This window comes from Cervus elaphus, chromosome 23 (genome assembly GCF_910594005.1).
Source record: "Cervus elaphus chromosome 23, mCerEla1.1, whole genome shotgun sequence".
Classification (NCBI taxonomy): domain Eukaryota; kingdom Metazoa; phylum Chordata; class Mammalia; order Artiodactyla; family Cervidae; genus Cervus; species Cervus elaphus.
The window spans coordinates 52,329,926-52,357,303 of record NC_057837.1 but is presented as its reverse complement, the minus strand read 5'-3'; the positions used below and the strand labels follow the sequence as shown (position 1 = coordinate 52,357,303).

Genomic DNA, 27,378 nt, shown 5'->3' with positions numbered 1-27,378 from the left:
TGCTTTTTATTTCTGCATTGTCTGTTGTAACTTCTTTTTTACTTCCAATTTTATTAATTTGAATCTTCTCCCCTTTTTTCTTGATGAGTCTGGCTAATTAATGGCTTGTTAATTTTGTTTATCTTCTCAAAGAACTAGCTTTTAGTTTTATTGATCTTTGTCATTGTTTCTTTCATTTCTTTTCATTTATTTCTGCTCTGATATTTATATTTCTTTCCTTGTACTAATTTTGGTTTTTTTTAATTCTTTTTCTAGTTGCTTTAAATATAAGGTTAGGTTGGTCATTTGAAGGTTTTCTCATTTTTTGTGGTAGGCTTATATTGCTATAAACTCTCTTAGCATTGTTTTTACTGCATCCCATAGGTTTTGAGTCATCATGTTTCATGGTCATTTGTTTGAAGGTATATTTTGATTTCCTTCTTGATTTCTTCAGTGATCTCTTGGATATTAAGAAATATACTTTTTAATCTCCATGTGTTTGTATTTTTTACAGTTTTTTCCCCTGTAACTGATATCTAATCTCATAGCATTGTGGTCAGAAAAAATGCTTGATACAATTTCAATTTTCTTAAATTTACCAAGGCTTGATTTGTGACCCAAGATGTGATCTATCCTGGAGAATGTTTCCTGTGGACTTGAGAAAAAAGTGTATTCTGCTGTTTTTGGATTGAATGCCCTATAAATATCAATTAGGTCTATCACATCCAATGTGTCATTTAAGGCTTGTGTTACCTTATTTTCCGTCCAGATGATCTGTCCATTTTTGTGAGTGGGATATTAAAGTTCCCTACTATTATTGTGTTGCTATTTCCTCTTTTATGGGTAATAGCTTTCCTTTATTATTGAGGTGCTCATATGTTGGTGCATATTATATATTTATAATTGTTATATCTTTTTGGATTGATCCTTTGATCATTATGTAGTGTCCTTCCTTGCCTTTTGTAACTGTCTTTATTTTGAAGTCTATTTTATCTGATATTAGTATTGCTTCTTCCACTTTCTTTTGATTTCTACTTGCATGGTATATCTTTTTCCAGCACCTGACTTTCAGTCTGTATGTGTCCCTAGATCTGAAGTGGGTCTCTTTTAGACAGTATATATGGGTCTTGTTTTTTTTTCAATCCATTCAGCCAGTCTGTGTCTTTTGGTTGGAGCATTTAATCCATTTACATTTAAGGTAACTATTGATATGTATGCTCCTATTACGATTAACTTTATTGATTGTGGTTTTTGTTGTTGTTGTTGTTATTGTTTAGGTAAGAAATGGATTTATTCAGACTCAGAAGCACACTCCATAGACAGAGTGTGGGTCACTGCAAAAGGCAAGTGCCTTGGGTTTGTTTTTGTAGGTCTTTTCTTTCTTTTTTGTTTCCTGTCTAGAGAAGTTCCTTTAGCATTTGTTGTAAAGCTGGTTTGGTGGTGCTGAATTCACTTAATTTTTGCTTGTCTGTAAAGCTTTTGATTTCTCTGTCAAATCTGAATGAGTTCCTTGCTGGGTAGAGTTTTGTTGGTTGTAGGTGTTTCCTTTCATCACTTTAAGGATATACTGCCACTCCTTTATGGCCTGCAGAGTTTCTGCTGAAAGATCAGCTTTTAACCTTATAGGGATTCCCTTGTATGTTATTTGTTGCTTTTCCCTTGCTGCTTTTAATATTTTTTTATTTGTGTTTAATTTTTGTTAGTTTGATTAATATGTCTTGGCATGTTGCTCTTTTTGGATTTATCCTGTATGGGACTCTCTGGGCTTCCTGGACTTGGGTGGCTATTTCCTTTCCCATGTTAGGGAATTTTTCAACTATAATTCCTTGAATATTTTCTCATACCCTTTCTTTTTCTCTTCTTCTTCTGGGATCCCTATAAGTCAAATGTTGGTGCATTTAATGTTGTACCAGAGGTCTCTGAGACTGTCCTCATTACTTTTCATTCTTTTTTCTTTATTCTGTTCTGCTTCTGTTATTTCCACCACTCTATTTTCCAGCTCACCCAGTTATTCTGCTATTGGTTCCTTCTAGTGTATTTTAAATTTTACTTATTATGTTGTTCATTGTTGATTGCTTGTTCTTTAGTTCTTCTAGGTCCTTATAAATTATTTCTTGTATCTTCTCAATCCTTTCCTCCATTCTATTTATCTGTGCCTCCATTTTATCTCCAAGGTTTTGGATCATTTTTACTACCATTACTCTGAATTCATTTTCAAGTAGATGGCCTACTTCCTCTTTCTTTTTTTGGTCTGGTGGTTTTTACCATGCTCCTTCATCTGCTGCGTGTTTCTCTGTCTCCTCATTTTGTTTAATTTACTGGGTTTGGGGTCTCCTTTCCACAGACTGAAAGGTTCTCAGAAGGTCTCTGGACCTGTTGTTGGTGATGTAGGATCAGCTCCAACTGAGATCTGGCCTTACTCCAACTTGTACTTGCTTCCAAAGTCCACAGTTGCCCCCAAAGCTCACAGTCTTAAACCAGTTGCCGGGATTTAATCTCCTGCATCTGCTGCTGCAGCAGTGAATTCCCTTCCTCTTCTTTGATCACACATCCCCTGGTGTTCCACTTTGGTTTTGGCCCCACCTCTGCGTGGGGCCTAATAAGGCCAAGGCTTATTAGGGCTCACTTACTCAGTCGGACTAGGGAGTGTGAGGGGTAGGGCAGACACAATGAGGGAGTGCCCGTGGCAATAGAGACCTGCTGGAAGTTGCTAGAGTCAGAGGTGTGTCGTGTGCTCTCCCAGACGAACTGACCCTGGGTCTCTTGGAAGAACCAAGCTACATAGTCTTCCAGGAAGTTGTGGACAGTGACCTGCGCCCGCTCACAGCTTGGCAGCCACTGTGACAGCCATCACAGCCTGTGATGGCCAAATCCTCGTGCCACCCCCCACCTCTTTTGACACTCGTGCCATCCTTGATAGCAGTAGGCATGCCCACCTCTGGGGTCACAGACCACAGCCAGCTCATCCCACCTTATGACACTCACAAAGGCATGGTCCTGCGATCTGTGAGCACTTGGAGTTAGATGGTGCCAGTGGTGATGATCTCTTGCCTCTCTGGCAGGCCCAGGTTTTTCCCTGGGCTCTTTCTGCATGTTGTACTAGTCCCCTCAGAGTAACTTCATGGCAGGCAACTCCAGTCTTCATCCTAGGGTCCGATTCCTGAAGCCTGAGCCTCAGCACCCAGCCCCCACTCACTGCAGTGGGCATGCAAACTGCTTCTCAGCTGGGAAGTGCTGGTCAGCAACAATCTCTGTGCTGAATTCTCTCCCATTTGCCTTCGGAGCACCTGTTGCATTCCCCTCTAAGGTTCCAAAGCTCCTGTGAAGGGGGGTCAGAGGAACTTTGCCTCCTTCACAACTCTCTCCCTGAGGTGCAGGATTCCTCCCATTTTCCTTGTGTCTACTTTTTTTTCTTATTGCTGTTTCCCTACCACTTTATTCAAGATTAGCTATAGAGATTAGCTTGCCTTTTTGGAAGTCTGAAGCCTTCTGGCAGCATTCAGTAGGTGTTCCACATGCAGCTGCATTTTTCATGTATTTACTGGGGAGGAAGAGGATCTCCACATCTTACTTCTCCACCATCTTCAACACCTCCCTTCCTGTTAATATAAACTTTTGCTTGAATATTTTTAATTGGACAGTAGGTAAATGATCACATTCCTTTTTAAAACATCTTATAGGTTATAAATAAGGCCAAAGTTTCCTACCACCCCAGCCACAGCCCCAATCCTTTTGCCCTTTCTCCATAAGCAGCTGGTTGTCTCCTTTGAAATCTTTTTCCTGTGCATGTATACCCTCCCCCTTACACACACAGAATAAAGTACTGTTTTTAGTGCATGGGTGTGTGTTTCAGAATAAATTGTTTCATACTCTATATATTTGCTTATTTTTTTTCAGCACGTACTGTGTTGTAATTTACTTTTTTCCCTCAATACCATGTCTTAGAGATCTAAGATACCACATTTTAGAAAATGGGCAGGTTCATTGTTTTATTTTGCTGCATAGTATTCTCTAGTGTGAATTTACTGAATTTATTGAGCCTTTCTCAAGTTGATGGAGTCTTAGGTGATTTCTAGTTTGGGCCATCACCAGTGATGATGCTCTGCTTATCCCTGTTTGATTTTCTTTGTACACATGAAAAATGTTACAAAGTGCATCCAAAATGCCTACACTTGTGTATGTTTCTGTTATGAATATGATCTGCTGCAATAAGCAAGAAACTCATTAAACAAATAAGGGTTGTTGGGTTTCCCCCCCTCTTTTCTGAAGGTAAGGAGTAACTGGGATTGCTTTAGTTGTGTGGTGATGCACCCTGAGATCCAGGCTCTCTAACTTTTCACTCTACCAGCTTTAGTGTGTTGTCTAATATCATCATCCTTGGTGCCTCATACTCACCATATGGTTGCAGCAGCTCTGGACATCGCTTCTGGGATCAGAGCTAGAAAGGGGAAGAAAGAAAGATCATAGCCATTTACGTTCCTTCTTATCAGAAGTGCAGATGCTGTCCAAGAAACAATCTCAATGCATTTCCACTTAGGTATCGCAGGCCAGAACTAGGTCCCTGACCTCTCCTACTGTAACGGAGACTCAGAAAGAGGGAAGAAGCTTGTCCTGATTGGCTTAAACCAATTCTTCACAGTCTGATTTGCATATTAGATTCATGCAAAAGTGAAAATGTTAGTCACTCAGTCATGTCTGATTCTTTGCAACCCCATGGACTATATAGTACACCAGGCTTCTCTGTCCATGGAATCCTCTAAGCAAGAATACTGAAGTGGGATGCCATTTCCTTCTCCAGGAGATCTTCCCAACCCAGGGATTGAACCTGGGTCTCCTACGTTGCAGGCAGATTCTTTATCATCTGAGCCACCAGAGAAGCCCATTAGCCTCATAGGTGAGCTATTTAAAAATACCCATGTCTGGACCCCACTGCCAGAGGTTTTGATGTAAATTGGTCTTGGGTGAGTTCCAGATACTGGTGTTCTTTAAAAACTCCCTGTATGACTAAAAAGTCAATCAGAGTTGAGAACCAGTGGCTCACACCAATCATGATCTTCCTCCTGGGGCTGAGGTTTATCAGTTAGGATTAGATTCAGGTGCAAATGACCATGTACAACATAACCACAACCCACACAAGAAAGGAGTTTACTTCTTGCTCAGGTAAAAAAGTTCATTGACAGTTGATTCAGGGCTAGATTGGCCTCCATCCTGTCAGAGGCTCAGACTTCATTATCTTGTAGATCCACCATGCAAGGCCTCCATTCCCAACTTTATTCAAAACAGTTATCTCAGCTCCAGCCACCATTTATGTATTCCAGCCAGCAAGAAGAAGGACAAGGGAGGAGAGCAGAGGCCCCAGTCCTTTAATGACACTTCCTGCCAGTTGCACACACCACTTCTTCTCTCCTCCCACGTGATACAGAAAGCAGTGTGTCAGTGTTAGTCTTTCGTGCTTTCATTTCAGAAGGTCTCCTCTACCTTAAGATGATAAACATATTTTCCAATGTTTTTTCAAATGCTGTAATGGTCATTAATTTATCTGAAATGTAGTTTTCTATAAAATGTGAAATATAAATATCTAACTTTATTTTTTTTCTGAAAGTTTAGCTAATTGCCCCAGTATCATTTATTATCTGTTCCTCCAGATAAGAACTTCTACTTTTATCAAATATTAAATTCTCACATATGTATTAGGTCAAACCATGTGAAACTGCTGATATCTATCACTTCACTGGAGCTTTATTTTCTTAACTATACCAGTCACTATTAGATGTCATATTTTGTTTCTTTGTTTTTTGTCTGTGTCTGCTGCTTGAATGTAAGTTCAGTGAGGACTGGAATTTTGTCATTTTTGTCAACCCTGGGCTCATATGTATCTGCTAAATGAGTGAATGAAATTTATCTCTATGTTTGTTAATATATATTGATAAACGTTTTCATGACTGAGCTATCCTTATATGTTAGAAAAACTTGGTTATAATATAGTATTCTTTAAGAATACTGCTGTATTTGATCTGTTAAAATCTGTGTAAGTCCTTTGCATCTGTGATCTTAAAAGAGCTTGGGTTTCTCTTTTATTTGTTTCTGCTGCCACACTCCAATGTGGGTGTTAGGACTGAGAATCAGGGATTTTCAAAGAGACAAGCATGGCCTGGAAGCAGACATGGAGTAGGAACCACTAGGAGGAGCAACCAGCCTTGAGCCCTGGGTGTCCCTGCGCAGTCTTCCTGGGTATGCCAAGGATGCAGGGTCCTAATGGCTCTTTGCCATTTCTCAGGCTTGTGTTTGCAATGAGGGATGAACTAACACCTCCCTCTAGGACAAAAAGCAGTCTTACTTATTTCCTGCTATTAAGCAAGTGGGTTCTCCAAGTTCGGTGTACCTCAGATGCAACATAAACCCACTGTATGCACAGCATCTGCTCGGGACCTTCATGTTGCCCCTGTGGGACTTGGGGGGCAAGGGAGCCAATGTAAACGTTATGCCTATGCCGCTTGCTGTAATAGAGTCCTTTGTCTCTGTCCTTAGAATCGTTTCTTGGCCAGCATCTATGAAACAGTAAGAGGCTAATTATTGACTTATCAGCAGGGTAAATTCAAATGCCAGACCCTGACAGTTTGGGCAATGAGGATACGGTGCTGACAGGGGTATGGCTTGTGGAAGAGGAAGGACAAGGACACTGTGGACCATATCAGGGTATATGCAAAGACTCGCTGGCACATGTTAGTGAATCCTCTCACTCAAATGGTGAGCAGGATGAGGGTGGCTAGAGTGAGGGTCTCACATTGTCCTACCTATTAATGGGGCTAAGCAGTGAGAGGCAGGATTGAAAAAAGCCAACTGAATGGTGCTTTGGTTCCTGCTCACTCTAACCCCATGCAGGAGGAGGAGGGATATTATGACAATGGGGCAGAAAGCTGCACAGCCCCACCCAAAGGTCAGTGTGGATGAGGCTGCTGAATCAAAGGGTCCCAGTATCTGAAATAAATGGTATCAGCTAGGATGTTCGGAACAGAGCTTTAGATGAGCCAAAAACATGACAAGTTTATTTGATTGAGCCCGACAGATGGCGTTCAAATCCAAAGTGAACAAAAATCTTTGCTTACTGGCATCAATCTGCCCTTTGATGCTGTGTTCCCCATCCCTCAGTCCCATCCACACACCACACTCAGCTGTTTTGATGAAAAAGCGAAGTATGCTGAGAACTTCATGGAACTGAGGACGTCAAATGCTTACAGCTCTGTAGGACTCAATGTCCACGTCACCATCTTACCCTGTTCTGTGGATGAATGCAGGCAAAGGTGAAGTCACCAAGGGATGCAATGTGAAGTGGGGGCAAAATGGTCCTGGGCTTGGGTTCTCTCTGGACTGATGCTGGAGACTCATGAGGAAGGAGGCAGTGGCACATCAACCCTGAAATCAGAGGCAAGAGAAAATGAAAGTCTTCCAGCTGCCCAGCCTCCTGCCATGAGCTAGCATCCCCTACCACCCAGCACTCCCTGCTCTCCCTTTGGGAATACCATGATCTCCTAAAGCTGTTGTGATAGCTCCTGGCCCAGACATACTAAATTCCTTAGTCTGTTTTCCCATAAGGTGAAAATATCTGTTGCATTTCTTTTTTAAATTTTTAAAAATTAATTTGTTTTATTATTTTTATTTTTGGCTGTTGCTGTGCACAGGTTTTTGTCTAGTTGTGGTGAGTGGGGGCTACTCTCTAGTTGTGGTGTTCAGCCTTCTCATTGTGGTAGCTTCTCTTGTTGGGAAGCGCAGGCTCTAAAGTGTAGGCTCAGTAGTTGTGGCACATAGGATTAGTTGCTCCTAGGCTTGTGGAATCTTCCCAAATAAAGAATCAAACCCTGCATTGGCAGGCAGATTCTTAGCCACTGAACCACCAAGGAAGTCCTTATTGCCTTTCTATACACTAACAATGAACACTCAGAGGGAGAGAAAAGAAAAAATAAGCCTATTTACAATTGCATCCAAAAGAATAAAATACCTAGGCATATTTCTAACTAAGGAGGTAAAAGACCTGTTCTCAAAATACTATAAATCACTGATGAAAGAAACTGAAGATAAGACAAATGAATGGAAAGATATACCATGTTTATGTATTGGAAGAATTAACATTGTTAAAATGACCATACTACCCAACACAATCTACAGATGCAGTGCAATACCTGACAAAATACCAATGACACTTTTCACAGAATTAGGAAAAATAATTCTAAAGTCTTCATGGAAACACAAAAGATCCCAGGTAGCCAAAATCTTGAGAAAGAAAAGCTAGTGTCATCAAAATCGTTTGAGACCAGCACAAAAACAGAGATTCTGATCAATGGAACAGAGTAGAGAGCCCAGAAACGAACCCACACTTATATGGGCAGTTAATCTACCACAAAAGAAATAAAAATATACAATGGAGGAAGACTCTTCAATAAATGGTATGAGAAAAATGGGCAGCTACGTGCAAAAGTGTCAAACAGGACTACTGTCTCACACCATGCCCAAAGATAAATTCAAAATGGATTAAAGACTTAAATATATAAGACCTGAAACCATAAAACTTCTAGAAGGAAATGTAGGCAGTACACTGTTTGACATAGGCCATACTAATATTTGGGGGGATATTTTTCCTCAGGTGAGGGAAACAAAAGCAAAAACAAACATTTAGGACTACATCAAACTAAGAAACTTTTGCACAGAGAAGGAAAATGTCAACAAAAAAAAAGGTCACCTACTGGATAGGAGAGAATATTTGCTCAACATCACTTAATCATCAGGGAAATGCAATTCAAAACCACAGTGAGATATCACCTCACACCCATCAGAATGGCTTCTATAGAAAAGACAACAAATAACCTTGTTGGCAAGGTTGTGGAGAAAAAGGAACCCTTGTACACTGTTGTTGGGAATATAAATTGGTGTAACCACTATGGAAACAGTACAGAGATCCTTAAAAAAATTAAAAATAGAACTACCATATAAACTGTGTGAGAGTTAGACCATAAAGAAGGCTAAGCACTGAAGAACTGATACTTTTGAACTGTGATGTTAGAGAAGACTCTTGAGATTCCCTTGGACTGCAGGGAGATCAAACCGGTTAATCCTAAAGGAAATCAACCCTGAATACTCATCGGAAAGACTGATGCTAAAGCTGAAGCTCCAATACTTTGGCCACCTGATGCAAAGAGCCAACTCATTAGAAAAGACCCTGATGTTGGGAAAGATTGAAGGAAGGAGGAGAAGGGAACGGCAGAGGATGAGATGGTTGGGTGGCATCACCGACTCAATGAACATGAGTTTGAGCAAACTCCAAGAGACTGTGAAGGACAGGGAAGCCTGGCGTGCTGCAGTCCATGGGATCACAAAGAATCAGACATGACTGAGTGACTGAATGACTGAACAACAAAAACCATATAAACTAGTAATTCCATCCTGAGTATTTATCTGAAAGGAACAAAAACACTAGTTCAAAAAGACATATGTCCCCTTATGTACATTATAGAATTATTTACAATAGCCAAGATATGGAAACAATCTAAGATTCCACTAATAGATGAATGGATAAAGAAGATGTGGTATATGTAAGAAATAGAACATTATTCAGCCATAAAAAGAATGAAATCTTACAATTTGCAACAACACGTATGAACCTAGAGGGTATTATGCTAAAGTGAAATGTCAGACAAAGACAAATACTCTAGGAATTCCCTTAAATGTGGAATCTAAAAACAAAACAAATGAACAAACATAACAAAACAGAAACAGAGTTACAGATACACAGAACAAACAAGTGGTTGCCAGAGGGGAGAGGGGAGGAGGCAGAAAAGAAGTAAGTGAAGGAGATTAAGAGGTACAAATTTCCAGTTGCAAAATAAATGGGTCAGGGATATGAAATGTACAGTATGGAAGATATAGTCAATAACTCTGGCCTCCCAGAAATAGGCCTGGCAGAGGTGTGACCTTAAACCAAGGAGGCAGAGCTGAGACTGGGTTTAAATTTTTGAAATTAAAGTGGGTCTACATGTTAGGTCTTTTCTTATAAGTAAATAGAAAGAATTAGGTGCTAGGTTTCTGAAAAGTTCATTGTTGAGGGCCCAAGAGACTTGGAACCATTGCAGACCAATATGGTGAGTTCAGAGTCGATAACATCCTTCTCTAAACAGGAGATCATGAGTAACTTTCTGCCAGAGGGAGGGTGTTATGAACTTCTCATTGTTACAGGCAAAGGATTTGAGCCTGATAACTGAATCTAACAAAGTACAAATCAATGGGAGAGTATGTGACTGTACGAAGGATTAACCTAGAAGCTTGTTCCAATGAGATCACGATGTTCTTGCAAGGGGAGCTCCATGTCTCTAAGTTCTTCAGCCATCCTGATACCCTGCCATATCAAGCCACTTTTATTGCAGATAATGAGCTGTGGGTTGTCACACCATTCACAGCATATGGCTCTGCAAAGGACCTCATCTATACACACTTCATGGAGGGCATGAATGAATTGGCAATTGCTTACAGTCTGCAGGGGGTGCTCAGGGTCCACGACACCCACCACATGGGATGCGTGCACAGGAGAGTCAAAACCAGCCACTTACATTCTGATCTTACACAGCAACTCAGCACAATCAGTCACCGGCAGTAGCAGCACAGTACTTTCTCAAGTACTGAATCAAGGTTCTGCCTTGGCTCAGCTCGTAAGTCCTCTGGCAGAATCTTCAGGTTTATGATGCCAAGTTTGACATTGCAGTGTGAGAATCATGGCTTGTGAAGTGGCTGATGGCCACGTCTCCTTTAAAGATATGCCCGCCACCTAGATGCTGCTGGAGAAGCTGAATAGCACAGTGCCCTGCCTGCTGGACACCAGCACCAACCTCCCTGAGGAGCTGACCATGAGCACCTCGTACTCAGCAGCCAATTATGGCCTGAGTGACAACCTGGCCACCAGCACTCCCGGGACCTCCAGTGGCGACTCGCCATCCCACCCTCATCACAACTTCTCACCCCATCTCCTCCACTTTGTGGAGCAGTGCATTCAGTGCAGCCCGGATATAAGACCAAGGGCCAGCTCCCTCATGAACAATTCTTCCTTTAAGCAGATCAAGCGATATGCCTCAGAGGCTTTGCCTAAGTTTCTTCATCCTGTCACCCCCAAAACCAGTTTTGAAGGCTGCTAGTCTCCGGATCACAGTGGAATCTTTGGCCTGGTACCAAACCTGGAAGAGCTGGAGGTGGATGACTGGGAGTGCTAAGCCTATGAAGAAGTTACACATTCTCCATCTGGGGCCATGTGAGCCTCTGGGACCCTTCCAGAGGACTGGCCACATTCCCACCCTCCTGGGGGGCAGATTGGGCAAAAAGGACATTTCTGCCAGGAGAGCCGGCTGCTTGCTGACTAGGAAAGAAATTACTGGAGAGAAACTTTATTGCTCCAAAGCTTTTGAGACACGAGGGAATCCCAACAACCAGGGATCAAGACGGGCCAAAGAGCTGATATTTCCAGTCCTGCGAGCTCAAGTGACCTGACCTCTTCAAAAGGAAAAGATGCTGTTCTGGCCACGGGGGACTGAAGTCCAAGCCCAGGTTTTGACTCATCTGCCTGGGGAACTGTGTGACTTCGTCCCACTCTGGCTCTATCAGCCTCATTCCATTCTTCTCCCCTGCTCTCAGGTCCTATAGGTCCATGGAGGGGCAAGTAATAAGATGCCCTCCCCTCAGAAAGGAAAAGAAAGTGAAGTCACTCAGTCATTGCGACCCCATGGATTGTAACCTGCCAGGTTCCTCCATCCATGGGATTTGCCAGGCAAGAATACTAGAGTGGGTTGCCATTTCCTTCTCCAGGGGATCTTCCTAACCCAGGGATCCAACCTGCATCTCTTAAGTCTCCTGCATTGGCAGGAGGGTTCTTTACCACTAACACCACCTGAGAAGCCCCACAGGTGGATCTTTTGAGTTCTACTCAATGTACTGTTGTTGGGGCTGCCACTGCTGGAAATGTAATTAGTACTGAAGTTTGTACAGGTTTGTACCGTGAATGCCCATAAATGTCAGAGGGGATTCACTCATTCAGGGACTACTAGGTGTACAGAGTTGATTTCTGAATCCTCTAGACAACCCAGAAGAAACCCCATAAGCTTCCAAGAAGAGAAAGGGAAATGGGAAAAAGTCGATTCAATGGCTGCAATTACTCAGAGGAGACCAGTTTCCTGCACAACAGCATCACCTTTCGGACATACGCGGTACCTCCCTTTTGGCCTTTTTTTTTTCTTTTTGGCTGTGTCTTGCGGCATGCGGGATCTTAGTTCCTCAACCAGGAATCCAATGAATCTGTGTCCCCTGCAATGAGACAGCGGAATCTTAACCACTTGACTGCCAGAGAAGTCTCTCTTTTTGGAACCACTAATTTCTTGCTTCCTGACCCATGCTCAGTCGTGTCCAACTCTTTGCAACCCAATGGACTGTAGCCCACCAGGCACCTCTCTCCATGGGGATTCTCCAGGCAAAAATACTGCAATGGGTTGCCGTGCCCTCCTCCAGGGGATCGTCCCCTCCCAGGGATGGAACCCAGGTCTCCCACATTGTAGGCAGACTCTTTACCGTGTGAGCCACAAGGGAAGCTCAACTGCTCCATAGAGGTCTATGTGACTGGGGATGGGTAAACTTGGATCTGGGCTTCCCTGGTGACTCAGATGGTAAAGAATCTGCCTGCAATATGAAAGATACAGGTTTAATCCCTGGGTTGAGAAGAACCCATGGAGAAGGAAATGGCAACCCACTCCAGTATTCTTGCCTGGAGAATTCCATGGACAGAGAAGCCTGGCAAGCTACAGTCTATGGGGTCACAAAGAGTTGGACACAACTGAGTGACTAACACACACACACTCACAAATGTGGACTTGGTGTCTATCCATGGAAGGACAAAAAAGGCCTTGCTCAGACAGTTCAGTCACTCAGTCATGTCTGACTCTTGGCGACCCCATGGGCTGCAGCACACCAGGCCTCCCTGTCCATCACCAACTCCCAGAGCTTGCTCAAATTCATGTCCATGGAGTCGGAGATGCCACCCAACCTCTCATCCTCTGTCATCCTCTTCCCCTCCTGCCTTCAATCTTTCCCAGCATCAGGGTCTTTTCCAATAAGTCAGTCCTTCACATCAGCCAAAGTATTGAAGTGGCATTTCCTTTAGTATTGACTAGTTGGATCTCCTTGCAATCCAAGGGACTCTCAAGAGTCTTCTCTAACACACAGTTCAAAAGCATCAGTTCTTTGGTGCTCAGCTTTCTTTATAGTCCAACTCCCACATTCATACTTGACTACTGGAAAGACCATAGCTTTGACTAGATGGACCTTTGTTGGCAAAGCAATGTCTCTGCTTTTTAATATGCTATCTAGGCTGGTCATGGCTTTTCTTCCAAGGAGCAAGTGTCTTTTAATGTCATGGTTGTAGTCACCATCTGCAGTGATTTTGGAGCCCAAGAAAATAGTCTGTCACTGTTTCCATTGTTTCCCCATATATTTGCCATGAAGTGATGGAACCAGATGCCATGGTCTTAGTTTTTTGAATGTTGAGTTTTAAGCCAACTTTTTCACTCTCCTCTTTCACTTTCATGAAGAGGCTCCTTAGCTCCTCTTCACTTTCTTCCGTAAGGGCAGCGTCATCTGCGTATCTGAGGTTATTGATATTTCTCCCGGCAATCTTGATTCCAGCTTGTGCTTCATCCTGCCTGGCATTTTGCATGATGTATTCTGCATTTAAGTTAAATAAGCAGGGTGACAATATACAGCCTTGACGTACCCCTTTTCCAATTTGGAACCAGTCTGTTGTTCCATGTCCAGTTCTAACTGTTGCTTCTTGACCTGCATACAGATTTCTCAGGAGGCAGTCAGGGGGTCTGGTATTCCCATCTTTTGAAGAATTTTCCACAGTTTGTTTTTAGTCAAAGGCCTTGCAAGTCAAATGGAAATGCACTGTAGTAAATCCCCTACACACAAAGCTTCGTGTTGCAAACTTTCAAACATGCAAATATGCACTCCATGCATCTGGTGTACACTGTCACGTGCAGGGATCCTCTATGAGTGGCTGTGCCTTTGTGTACTTTACTGCACAGTATGTATAGAGTACAGTAGTACAATATCTGTATTTCAAAGCCAGGATGTCCAAAAGCAAGTGTAAAATCAGCAGTGATGTAGCTGGTGCTAAGAAGTGCCAAATGAAAACAATCGAAACAGAAGTGAAAATAGTGAGAATGGAGCAAGGCAGAAAGATGGTAGACATGGCTAATTCTTATAACATGAATCATTCAACCACTGGCACAATTCTAAAGGACAGGGACAAGATCATGGAACATGTGAAGTCTGCTGTGCTAATGCTGTCAACAATAATATTGAAGAAGTGTGGAAGTGATGAAGAAAATGGAGAAACTTCTCAGTGTGTGGATGCAGGATAAGCATCTGTGTCGAGTCCTGCTCAGCATAATGCTGATTCAAGAGAAGGCTAAAAGCTTTTATGAAGATCTGGAGAAGAAACATGGTGAAGAATCAGAGGGCACATCTTTTCCTGCCGGCCATGACTGTTCTCACCAGTTCAAGGCTAGAGCTCACCATAAGTAAGTAGCAAGGTAGCAAGTGCAGATATGATAACTGCCTAAGAATTTCCTGAAACACTTAGAGAAATTACTGTTTAAGGTATGTGTTTACCTGACCAGCTTTTAATGTGAATGACACGGGACTGTCCTGGAAGAGGATGCCAGACCAAAGTTACATCAGTAAGGAAGGAGGAAAAGATGATGCCAGGCTCTAAAGCAGTAAAGGATAGGCTAAATCTATTGTTTGGTGGCAATGCTGCTGGGGATATGAAGCTGAATTCTCTCTTACTTCATCCTTCAGAGAACTGAAGAGCACTTCCTATTGTGTGGAAGAGTAATGCCAAAGCCTGGGTTACACAGGCCATTTTTTCAGGACTGGTTTTTTTCAGGTCTTTATACCATTTTCCAGGATATTATCCCTGGGGTACAGAAATATTACTTGGAGAAGGGCATCCCATTCAACATTCTTTTGCTACTCAACAGTGCTTTGAGTCACCCCCACTCACAGATGACTTTCATCCTGATGTTGAAGTAGTGCATCTGCCACTGAATACATTGTGGCTCATCCAACCTAGGGACCAAGGAGTTATAGGGACTTTCAAGAAATATAATTTATGTCACACTTTTCATCAGTAAGCAGTGAGGGTGAGTGATGAATGAGGAACAACTTTGTGCCAATTTTGGAAGAACTATAGCATCTACAAGGCCATAAAAAAAATTGACTTTGCTTAGCATGAGGTTACAACCATCACCATGAATGGGGTTTGGAAGAACCTTTGCGCAAAGATTGTTCACAATTTTTGTGGATTTGAGAAGGTGGATGAGGAGTCAAAAGAGGTCTTCAGCAACTTAGTGACCTTCAGCAAGAAGCTGGAGCTAGGTGTTCAAGAGGATGACTTCATTAAATTCCTTGTGTGCAATCTGAGGAGCTTTCTAATGAAGACCTGATGGAATCGGAGGCCTAAAGAAAGAATGAAGAGAGACAAGAGGAAGAAGATGTAACTGAAGAACCAAAGAGATTCATGATGCAGGAAATGGCAAGGGGATTTTCTTTATTTGAAGAGACACTGTTAGTTTTTGAGGCACAGGACCCAAATGTAGAATGGTACATGAAGGTTGCAGCAGCCATTCAGAATGCAATCCAGTGCTAAAGAGTCATCTATGAAGAGAAAAAAAAAGAGCTACTACCCAGATATCCCTGGATCATTTTTTCAAGAGGGTGGATTGAACTGAATCCAGCAAAGAACCCAAACCTGTGCCATCAGTATCAGGTGTGAGTGAAATTGCATCTTGTCCTCTTCAGCTCCACCATCTCCCACCTTCTCTCCCTCCTCCAGTCAGTAAATCTTGCCTGTTCACTCGATGCCAGCCACTGTGTGCCCACTGTTATACTGTACTACTGTACCTTTCAAGATTTTCCCTGGTGGCTCAGTTGGTAAAGATTCTGCTTGCAATGAGGGAGACCCAGGTTCAGTCCCTGGATTGGGAAGATATCCTGGAGAAGGAAATGGCAACCCACTCCAGTATTCTTGCCTGGAGAATTCCACAGATAGAGGAACCTGGTGGGCTACAGTCCATGGGGTCACAAAGAGTCAGACGTGACTGAGTGGCTAACACTTTGTACCTTTCAAGGTGCTTACTATGATTCAAAATATTTTCTTTATTTTCTGTGCTTGTTCTTTTATGTATTACTTGTGTGAAAAGTATTATAAACCTCTTACATGTCATACAGTAGTGGTGTTACATTACAGTAATACAGTATGGTATTATATAGTGCATTGTGTTAGTTGGATACCAAGGCTAATGTTGTTGAATTTACAAACAAATTGGACTTGTGAATGTGCTATCAGAATGGAACTCATTTGTATGTAGGAGATTTGCTGTATTTAGGAGCACACCTGACCTAGCTCTAACATTATCTGGGTTTTACATGAAAGGGTGGCAGTAATCCCTTTGGGGAAAACTTTATTCCTCACTTCATCACCTGAAGCATAACTGCTAGCTCAATGGGGCCCTCAATTCACAGGATTGGCTAAGTGCCTGCTTGGTTCATTGGTGGTTCAGCTGACACCAGCAATGTCCATGTTCAACCTCAGCACCAGCTATGCAGAATCAAAACCAGGCATAGTCATTCTGTTCAATGGGCATCACTCAAGGCAGTGCTCATAGTTCTGGCCAATACCTCCCATGATGAAACTTAGTACATTTTTATTGCCTTTTTTACAGTTGCCAATGGCCTAACTGTCTTGTCTGCAAGACTGGCAAGTTGAAGACATTCTTCTTTGGAACTACAAACTGTGGCAACAAATTCAGCTGCCAACCAGATAATTTGGGTCTCTCATGGAGATACCCATGGTTAAGGGCACTTCTTTAATAAGATCAACTTAAATCATGCTGCTGATCCAGCCTGTACCACCCATATCGCCACCATGACTGCCTGGATCCATCATTGCACCAGACGTGGCAACACATCCACCAGCATGAATGGGGCACAAAGTAAAGACCTATATGTTTCTGATGCAGAAAGCACCACTTCAAACAGACTTGTGACTCCCAATAGTTAAGCTGTTTGTCTTATAGTAAAGAGGCTACACTGCACAGGGCTTGCTCCCCCTACTCCTGAATGATTGACTATCCCAGACCTTTGACCCCTCCTCTGGACTACGCTGGTGCCTCACTACCCTGGGGCACATTTTCAAGTTACAGTGTTGCTGTTCTAGTTTGATCAGGAGACTATGGCCACACCATTGTAGCCCTTGTAACTAAGCCATGTTATTTTTGGCTTTCAGGTCATCTACAGCCTAGCAACAATGCACACTTTGTTGCAAAAGCCACCCAACAATGAGCCAATAGTCAAGGTATTCAACGGCTCTGCCATACTCCCTACAATCTGCCAGTGTCCTGTATTATTGAGCGCTGGAATGGGCTCCTCAAAAATATACTCAATCAAAACCTATGGGATGCAGCAAAAGCAGTTCTAAGAGGGAAGTTTATAGCAATGTAATCCTACCTCAAGAAACAAGAAAAACATTGAATAGACAACCTAATTTCATACCTTAAACAACTGGAAAAAGAAGAACAAAAAAACCCCAAAATTAGTAGAAGGAAAGAAATCATAAAGATTTGAGCAGAAATAAATGAAAAAGAAATGAAAGAAACAATAGTAAAGATTAATCAAACTAAAAGCTGGTTCTTTTAAAATATAAACAAAATTGACAAACCTTCAGCCAGACTCGTGAAGAAAAAAAGAGAGAAGAATCAAATCAACAAAATTAGAACTGAAAATGGAGAGGTTACAACAGACAGTGCAGAAATACAAAGGATTGTATTTCTATTATGAACAACTATATGGCAATAAAATAGATAACCTGAAAGAAATGGACAGATTCTTAGAAAAGTTCAATCTTCCAATACTGAACCAGGAAAAAATAGAAATTATGAACAACCCAATTACAAGCACTGAAATTGAAGCTGTGGTAAAAAAAATCTCCCAAAAAACAAAATCCCAGGACCAGATGGCTTCACAGGAGAACTCTATCAAACATTTAGAGAAGATCTAATGCCTATCCTTCTAAAACTCTTTCAAAAAACTGCAGAGGAAGGAATACTTCCAAACTCATTCTATGAGGCCACCATCACCCTGATACCAAAACCAGACAAAGACAACACACAAAAAGAAAACTACAAGCCAATATCACTGATGAACATAGAAGCAAAAATCCTCAACAAAATTTCAGCAAACAAAATTCAGCAACACATCAAAAAGCTCATACACCATGATCAAGTTGGGTTTATTCCAGGGATTCAAGGATTATTCAATATACACAAATCAATCAATGGGATACACCATATTAACAAATTGAAAGATAAAAACCATATGATAATCTCAATAGACGCAGAAAAAGCCTTTGACAAAATTTGGCACCCATTTATGATTAAAACTCTTTTTTAAAAATGGGCATAGAAGGAGCCTACCTCAACATAGTAAAGGCCATATATGATAAGCCTACAGCAAACATTATTCTCAATGGTGAAAAACTGAAAGCATTTCCCTTAAGATCAGGAACAAGACAAGGGTGTCCACTTTTGCCACTATTATTCAACATAGTTCTGGAAGTCCTAGCTACAGCAATCAGGGAAGAAAAAGAAATAAAAGGAATCCAGGTCAGAAAAGAAGAAGTAAAGCTCTCACTGTTTGCAGATGACATGATACTGTACATAGAAAACCCTAAAGATAGCATCAGAAAATCACTAGAGCTAATCAGTGAGTTTAGCAAAGTTGCAGGATACAAAATCAATACACAGAAATCGACTGCATTTCTACATACCAACAATGAAAAATGAGAAAGAGAAATTAAGGAATCAATCCCATTCATCACTGCAACAAAGAATTAAATATCTAGGAATAAACTTACCTAAGGAGACAAAAGAACTGTACACAGAAAATTATAAGACACCAATAAGAGAAATAAAAGATGACATAAATAGATGGAGAGATATTCCATGTTCCTGGGTAGGAAGAATCAATACTGTAAAAATGACTATACTACCAAATGCAATCTACAGATTCAATGTGACCCTTAGCAAATTACCAATGGGATTTCTCACAGAACTAGAACAAAAATTTCACAATTCATATGGAAACACAAAATACCCCAAATAGCCAAAGCAGTCTTGAGAAAGAAGAATGGAACTGGAGGAATCAACCTTCCTGACTTCAGATTATACTACAAAGCTACAGTCATCAAGAGAGTATGGTACTGGCACAAAAACAGAAATATAGACCAATGGAACAAGACAGAAAGTCCAGAAATAAACCCATGCACCTATGGATACCTTATTTTTAACAAAGGAGGCAAGAATATACAATGGGGCAAAGAGAGCCTCTTCAATAAATGGTACTGGGAAAACTGGACAGCTACATGTAAAAGAATGAAATTAGAACACTTCCTAACACCAAACACAAAGATAAATTCAAAATGGATTAAAGACCTAAATGTAAGACCAGAAACTATAAAACTCTTGGAGGAAAACAGACAGAACACTTGATGACATAAATCAAAGCAAGATCCTCTATGACCCACCTCCTAGAGTAATGGAAATAAAAACAAAAGTAAACAAGTGGGACCTGATTACACTTAAAAGCTTCTGCACAGCAAAGGAAATTATAAGCAAGGTGAAAAGACAACCCTCAGAATGGGAGAAAATAATAGCAAGTGAAACAACTGACAAAGGATTACTTTCCAAAATATACAAGCAGCACATACAACTCAATACCAGAAAAACAAACAAACTAATCAAAATGTGGGGAAAAGACCTAAACAGACATTTCTCCAAAAAAGACATACAGATGGATAACAAACAAACAAAAAGATGCTCAGCATTGCTCATTATTAGAGAAATGCAAATCAAAACTACAATGAGATATCACCTCATACTGGTCAGAATGGCCTTCATCAGAAAGTCTACAAACAATAAATGCAGGAGAGAGTGTGGAGAAAATGGAACGCTCTTGCACTGGTGGTGAGAATGTAAATTGATACAGACACTATGGAAGATGGTACTGAGATTCCTTAAAAAACCAGGAATAAAACCACCATATGACCCAGCAATCCTACTCCTAGGCATATACTATGAGGAAACCAAAATTGAAAAAGACATATGTATCCCAATGTTCATTGCAGCACTATTTACAATAGCTAGAACATGGAAGCAACCTAGATGTCCATCAACAGATTAATGGATAAAGAAGTTGTGGTACATATACACAATGGAATACTACTCAGCCATAAAAAGGAACACATTTGAGTCAGTTCTAATGAGGTGGATGAACCTAGAATCTATTATACAGAGTGAAGTAAGTCATAAAGAGAAAGATAAATATCATATTAAAGCATATATACAGAATCTAGAAAAATGGTATTGAAGAATTTATTTACAGGGCAACAATGGAGAAACAGACACAGAGAATAGACTTATGGACATGGGGAGAGAGGAGGAGAGGGTGAGATGTATGAAAAGAGTAACATGGAAACTTACCTTACCATACATAAAATAGATAGCCAACAGGAATTTGCTGTATGGCTCAGGAAACTCAAACAGGGGCTCTGTATCAACCTAGAGGGGTGGGATGGGGAGGGAGATAGGAGGGAGGTTCAAAAGGGAGGAGATATATGTATACCTATGGCTGATTCATGTTGAGGTTTGACAGAATACAACAAAATTCTGTAAATCAATTATCCTTCAATAAAAAATTAATTAATTAAAAATAAATAAACTCAAAACACTTCTGACTACTTCCTTCATCTCCTTTTGGTCCACACACCTTACTGCTCAGTCTTTGTTGCCACGTTGAGGCTTTCTCTAGTTGCAGCAAATGGGGGCCACTCTTCGTTGCAGTGTTTGGACTTCTCATTGTGATGGTTTCTCTTGTTGCAGAGCACAAGCTCTAGGTATGTGGGCTCAGTAATCGTGGTGCATGGGCTGAGTTGCTCCGTGGCATGTGGGATCTTCCCAGACCAGGGATCAAACCCGTGCCCCCTGCATTGGCAGGAGGACTCCTAACCACTGGACCTCCAGGGAAGTCCCTTGAGTTTCTATTGATAGTGCGTGCGTGCATGCTAAGTTGTTTCAGTCATGTCTGACTCTTTGCAACCCTATGGACTGTAGCCTGCCAAGTCTGTCCACAGGATTCTCCAGGCAAGAATACTGGAGTGGGTTACCATTTCCTTCTCCAGGTCTATTGATAGTAGCCTTAATTAAATTCTGATTGAGACAAATTGAGCAGATTTGGTTTCAGTCTCTATTTGATCAGATTAATGAGAGTGATGAATGGAATGGCATATTCATGTAAATAGTCAAGTTCAGCCAACAGTTTAGATGCCATAGACCCTGGACATCACTGCACATTTTTACATGGCATGCCAAGAATATAAGGTCCTGAGCACTCTGCCTGCACTATTTCTCAGGGTGTGTGTGCAGACAGTAATCTTGAGGAATAAAGTAATATCTCTCTTCAGGACAAAGAGCTGGCTTATTGTCTTCTATAAAAGAAGTGGGTTCCCCATTCTCCTGTTCCTCAAATGCAACACAAACCCACAGGGCATCCACAGGTCTCCTTCACGTTGTTCCTATGGGACTTGTGAGTGGGAACAAGAGGAACTGATGAAAATGATGCTTTTGCTACTTGCTATGCTTTGAGTACTTCGCTGTTCTTTGTCTCTGACCCAGGAATCTCATGTTTTCTACCAGCAGTCATGAAATGGTAACAGGTAAATCAATTATCTTAAAAGTGGGGCAAAATCAAATTCCAAGTAGTTACATGTAGTGAGGTGAAAGAACAAGCAGTAACCGCTAGAAAGGGCCTTAGAAGAAAGGGTGTCTTAAGGTGTTGCTTTAGTCTGCTCAGGCTGCCATAAGAAAATATCAAAGACTTGGTGGCTTAACCAAAGAGATTTATTTTCTTACCGTGCTGGAGGCTAGGAAGTTCAGGATCAAGGCACTAGTCAATTCAGTTTCTGGTGAGTGAAACTGAGCAGGAGCCTATAAAGCCTCCCCAGTGGCAGATCACTCTGTGTTCCCCAGTTCCTGTTTGTAAAAAAAAAAAAAAAAGAAGAAGAAGAGGGTTTTAGTCACCCAGGCCTTCCTTGAATTCCAAGGAGCAGACTCAAGTAGTTACTAGTCAGAGAAGCGAGGGAATGCAGAGAATAAAGGAAAATCAGTCAAACAAGAAAAGTGATTATAACTTAAGCAATAGTTCAGCTGTAAAACAGTCACAGGACCCCTAGTTCCACCTCAAGGGAAGAGGAACAATCTGACAGATATTCTTGAGTTGTTTTACTCAAGTTGTTTTACCACCCACCTCCACAGAAACTGCTGACCACAAGCATAAAGACCTCAGACTTGTTAGAATCAGGAGATAAATGACAAAGATTCTTGAAACACCCTGCTATCTCACCACTAAGCAATCAGAAGAATTTCCATGAGCACATCATGCACCTTGAAACCCTCACTCCAACATTGCCTTTAAAAACTCTTCCCTAAAAAACGTCAAGGAGTTTGGGTCTTTTGAGCATTAGCTCCCCATTCTCCTTACTTGGTGCCGTGCAAATAAAGGCTGTACTTTCCATCACCACACCTGAATGTCAATAGATTTGCTTTGCTGCACACCAGGAGAGCAAATCCGAGTTCGATCTGATAACATGAGGACTCTTTTCCTGGCTTGCAAATGACTGCTTTCTTGCTGTGGCTTCACATGAGGCAGAAAACTCTGTTATTTCTTCCTCTTCTTATAATGGCACAGTCCTATCAAGTCAGGACCATCCTATGACCTCATTTGACCTTTATCCTCTCCTCACAGGGCCTGTCTCTGAATATAGTCACATTGGAAGCTAGGGCTCCAACATATGAATTTTCAAGGGACATAAACATTCAGTCTATAACAGGTGACATCAGGTTTCAGTTAAGGCTAGTGATGAGAGAAACCATTTAAAGAAATGGTGAGAATGTGAGGAAATTGGCTAATTAGAAAGAAGGGTTCGAAGAGCATGGCAGATGTTTTGGGGGTGAAGAAGTGGTCAAGATGAGTCAGGGCCAGAGAGAAACAGAGTATTATGGGACTGAGTATGTGAGTACCTAACTGTTCCTGTTCCTACTCAACTCCAGATCCTAAGGGAAGATTTAGTAGCCTTCCTCCCTGCTGACTGAAGCTTACACAATGGGGGGGGGGGGGCAATACATATATATATATATACACACACACAAACACACATACATACACACACACTATCATTTCAAATTTTCCACCACTGCTTGTGGATAGCTAAGGGGCAGCCCTTCGGGGATACTGCTAGTGCAAATACAGCTTTAGGTTAGAAACCTGCAGTTCCTGAACCTTCTCTGAAAGATGGAGGGTGAACAAAGGGTCAGCCCTGTGGAGAACTTGCTCCACAAGAGAATGGTTCCATTCCTCTTCCTCAGTGGGGACTGAAATTGAGATTGGTTGTCTTCAAGATGGTTTGTGTTTGGAAAGGATGTGGACAACTTGGAATATTGAGGGAACACACAGCCTTTGCTCCAGCCCAGAGACTGAATGAAGGTGGGAGTACAGCACTCCTGACAAACTAACCACCAGTACTTTTATCATTATATAAGACTGAATAACAGCCTCAGTGTGGGCGATAGAATGATGAATCATCCTAAGGTCAAATAACACATGTAGTGCAGGTTTCCCTAGAGCAGTTGAAGAGACCTCAGGAGACAACAGAGAAGGCGGCTAAGAGCTGGGGCATGCCCACCGGGAAGCCTTTTGTGATGGCCCTAGCCATTTTTGTTTCTTCCTAGAACTATGTGAACAGTTACATCTAGTGCATGCTTTAGTTTTTAAATTCTTCCTATATTTTAATTCCTATGAGGGAAGGGAAGTTGACATGAAGTGGATCCAAGTGCTGAGCTAACACTCTGGAGCCTCCAGGGGGCGCTATGGCCCAACACAGTCTGGTCAAGGGCACTTCTGCCTAAAACACCACTTTGGATTTGTTTGCTATGGTGTTGCACTCTAACTTTTAGAGAAAGGAGGGGGTTCTGCAGATTTTTAATATATTGTTTTAAGGCCCATGCCTATAGGAAAAAGCCAAAGCTCCTCAGCATGGAATCCTAAGCACAAGCGTGATGTTCCAGGTGCTAAAAGCTTCTAGTTTGAAGCAAGTGCTACAAACCCACTCTGCTAGTCTTTACAGATGGTGATCCTCTGCCCCAGACTGCTTCTCTCCTCTCAGGCTCAGGCCCTTCTGTGCTGGTCCGAGTACTTGCACCTGCATCTTTTCCAGCAGCCCAGATCACTCTGGAGTGACACTGAGAATTTACACATCTCCCACCACTACACTGTGGTACCCATAAGGATACAGCCTGTGTTTTAGGCTTTGCTTATCATCAAGCACCAGGCACATGACAAAAGCCCTCCCTGTGGGATGAGCACAAATGTCCATGATGGAGAAGGATGAGGTGAGAGGCTCTGGGCTGGTGGTCTATGGTGAGCCTCTGCCTGGGCCAGGAAGACATTCTCTATCGATTTGGGCTTGTTCAACGCCTAGCCAGGACACACCAGGCCAGAATGTGGGGAAAGAGGCATAAATGTCTCGGTCATCGGGTCAAGGGCAAGATGATTTCTAGGCCGAGAACTAAGAGGAATGAAATCTTAAAGGGAAGATTCTCTGGCAACCTTGGATCAGCATCTTCCATCACTACCACCCCTCTAGCTCTCTGTGAACACAGCTACAACAGGCCCTCAAAGCCCTTTCTCATGAAGCCTCAACAGTTTGAGAGAATTTTGTCAAAGGAACTAAGATAAACAATACAAAATAAAAACAAAGAGTTCCAAGAAACAGACTTTCTGGATCTAAAGCAGAAATACCTAATTCTGACTCCAAAAGCTGACCCAGAATTTGCCCAGTGGCTTTCTACTTGCTGGGTCCAACTGGTACCCTCATCACCTAGAGCTGCAGATGAAGAGCTGGTTTGTGGGGAATGGGCATGAGTGTGGCCTGGGCACGTGGAGATGAAGTGGTCCCAACTCCAGCCTAAGGGCAGATCTACTTGGGAGAGGGTCGCTCCCTGGAAGAAGGAGCGCCCCTCCTCCCCATGGGTCAAGGCCAGCTCTGTCCTCACCAGTGGGTGTTCAAGGCCAACAGAAGCAGATGGAGGCCCACACTAGGACATCGTTTCCTCAGAGATGGCCTCTGAGACTATGGAAAAGCCTGAGTTCTCTGAAAGAAGAAAGGGAGAAGGGAGCAGCACACAGCAGGCTGGGGCACACCCAGGAATAAGAGGAGAGATGGTAAGCTTTGGTCATCAGGATGGCCTTCTCAAGTGTGTGAACAAGACAGGTGCACAGAGCCCAGTGCTACACGGGGGTCAGAGAGAGGAACAAACAGCAGCAAAGCTGGAAGGGAGCCAGACTATGAGGGTTTCAAGAGTGGCTTGCTGGGTGCTGACAAGGCAGCCTTGGTGGAGTAAGCCTGTGGACTTTCTTAGAAACAGGAGGGGCACAAGTTGGAGGAGGAGGAGGCGGGGACAAAAGGAGGGTTCTTTTAAGAATGAGGAGGCCTGAGCAGAGGAAAGAAGGAGGATCAACAGTCAGACAGATCAGATGGAACAACATCAGGAGGTGCAGAAGAAGGGACTGAGCAAAGAGGTCCCTAAGCCCACATGCTTCTCTGGGACAAAGAGGGAAAGAGGATGGGTGAGAAGACTGAGAAAGGAGGAAAAACATGGACAGCTGAGAAAGACAGCAGGATTCTGCCAAGATTCCCTGTAATCTCTCCAGTAAAAAACAGGTAAGCTGTCTGCTGGAAATTTAGAGCCAGAGGCAGGTTTGAAGGTTGGGGAGAGGGTTGGAGCAAGTATGGAACAGCCTTGGGGGTTTCTCTAGAGCACTGCTTCTCAAGTGTAATGTGCATGCCAGTCACCTGGGATCATGGTAAAAAGTAGGTTCTGATTTAGCAGGACTGGGCAAGGATTCTGCATTTCTAACAAGCTCTCACTAATGCTGAAGCTGCTGGTTGAAGGACCACATTGGGAGGAGCAAGGATTTAGAGTCAGATAAGGAGATGGAGAAAAAGACTGGCATAAGAATTCATCTTCAGGGGAGACTAGCTTTGCTAATCTCACCTGGGGTAAAAATTGAGACCTTGAGAAGTCTGAGTGGGAGTGACAGCCCAGGCAGGTGAGGGAGTGTGGAGAGAGAGAGATGGTAGAGGATAGAGGTCAGGAAAGGAGGTACAGAGGGAGGGGTGTGCCTCTAGGGTGGTAGGAAGCTCAGCAGTGGCTCTGGACCTCATTTGGATCCTTATGGGGTGGACCACTAACTGCACATTTGGAAGCTCCCCAAAAGAGGATGGGAGTCAGCTGGGGCATCAAAGAGATATTCCAGGGGTGTCTGAATGAAGCAACAGGCCACCCCCATGCTCTTCTGCCAGAAAGTGCTGGACTCTTTCTGAGCTTGTTCAAAGCTTGGCCAGGACACACCAGGCCAAAATGTGGGGAGAAGGGTAGAAATGGCTCAGCTCTGGGGTCAAGGGTGAGATGATTTCTGGGCGGGGAACTAAGAGGCGTGAAATCTAAGAGGGAAAATTCTCTGGCTGGGGAGTAAGAAGAAGTGAATCCTAACTCAGGATCCAACTCTCATCAAAACCTAAGAGGTGTTTGAAAGGCAGAGGTTGGAAACGAGAATGCTTTAGTTTTAGGCAAGTCACGGACTGAACTAAGTGTGATGGGTGCAGCGACTGCGTTCTGCCCGTCTGGGGCCCAGCCTAAGGGAGAGAGGTTTGAGAGCCAGGCTGAGGTGAAACCGAGGTCAGGGAAAGGCGGGAAGGACGGCCCGGGAGAGCAACGAACATCAAGAGTAAAAGCTGAAAGGCGTCGAATTGAGCGGCAAGTGCAGGAACTGGGCGTCAGCGCCGAGAGTGCGGCGGGTACTTGGGAGACGAAGATAGCGGAGACCAAGCCCGGGCTTCGTCCAGTGGCGACCTGGAGGCGGCGGCGGATTCTGAACGCGGGGCCGCTCGCTCCTCCGGCTTCGGCCGGGCTCCCCCGCCGCGCAGGCCCGTGTGCTCCTTGCCTGGGCCTCCCGGGTCCACGCTGGTCCCTCCAGTCCCTTCCCGCGGCCTCGGCCAGGCCGCAGACCCCAGCGCCGGCTCCCGACTCGCCAGGGTCCGCCCCGCCGCGGCGGCCCGGGCCCGGCCGCTCCTCCCCCGATGATGTCACGTCCCTGGCCGCCCCTCGGCCGGCCGCGCCGCCCCGCCCCCGCCTCCCCCGGCCC

General features: G+C 43.1%; 1 long non-coding RNA gene and 1 pseudogene across 1 annotated transcript; one reads left to right on the top strand and one right to left on the bottom strand.

Moving 5' to 3' along the window:
• Positions 1 to 1,904: 1,904 nt before the first annotated feature.
• Positions 1,905 to 27,370, bottom strand: LOC122681366. Its single transcript, XR_006336949.1, has 5 exons — positions 27,087 to 27,370; positions 22,029 to 22,148; positions 7,253 to 7,392; positions 4,375 to 4,417; positions 1,905 to 3,578 (listed from the first exon to the last, which is right to left on the bottom strand). It is a non-coding gene; the product is annotated as an uncharacterized LOC122681366 (long non-coding RNA).
• On the top strand, positions 10,152 to 11,143 carry LOC122681364 (annotated as a pseudogene).
• Positions 27,371 to 27,378: the final 8 nt, after the last annotated feature.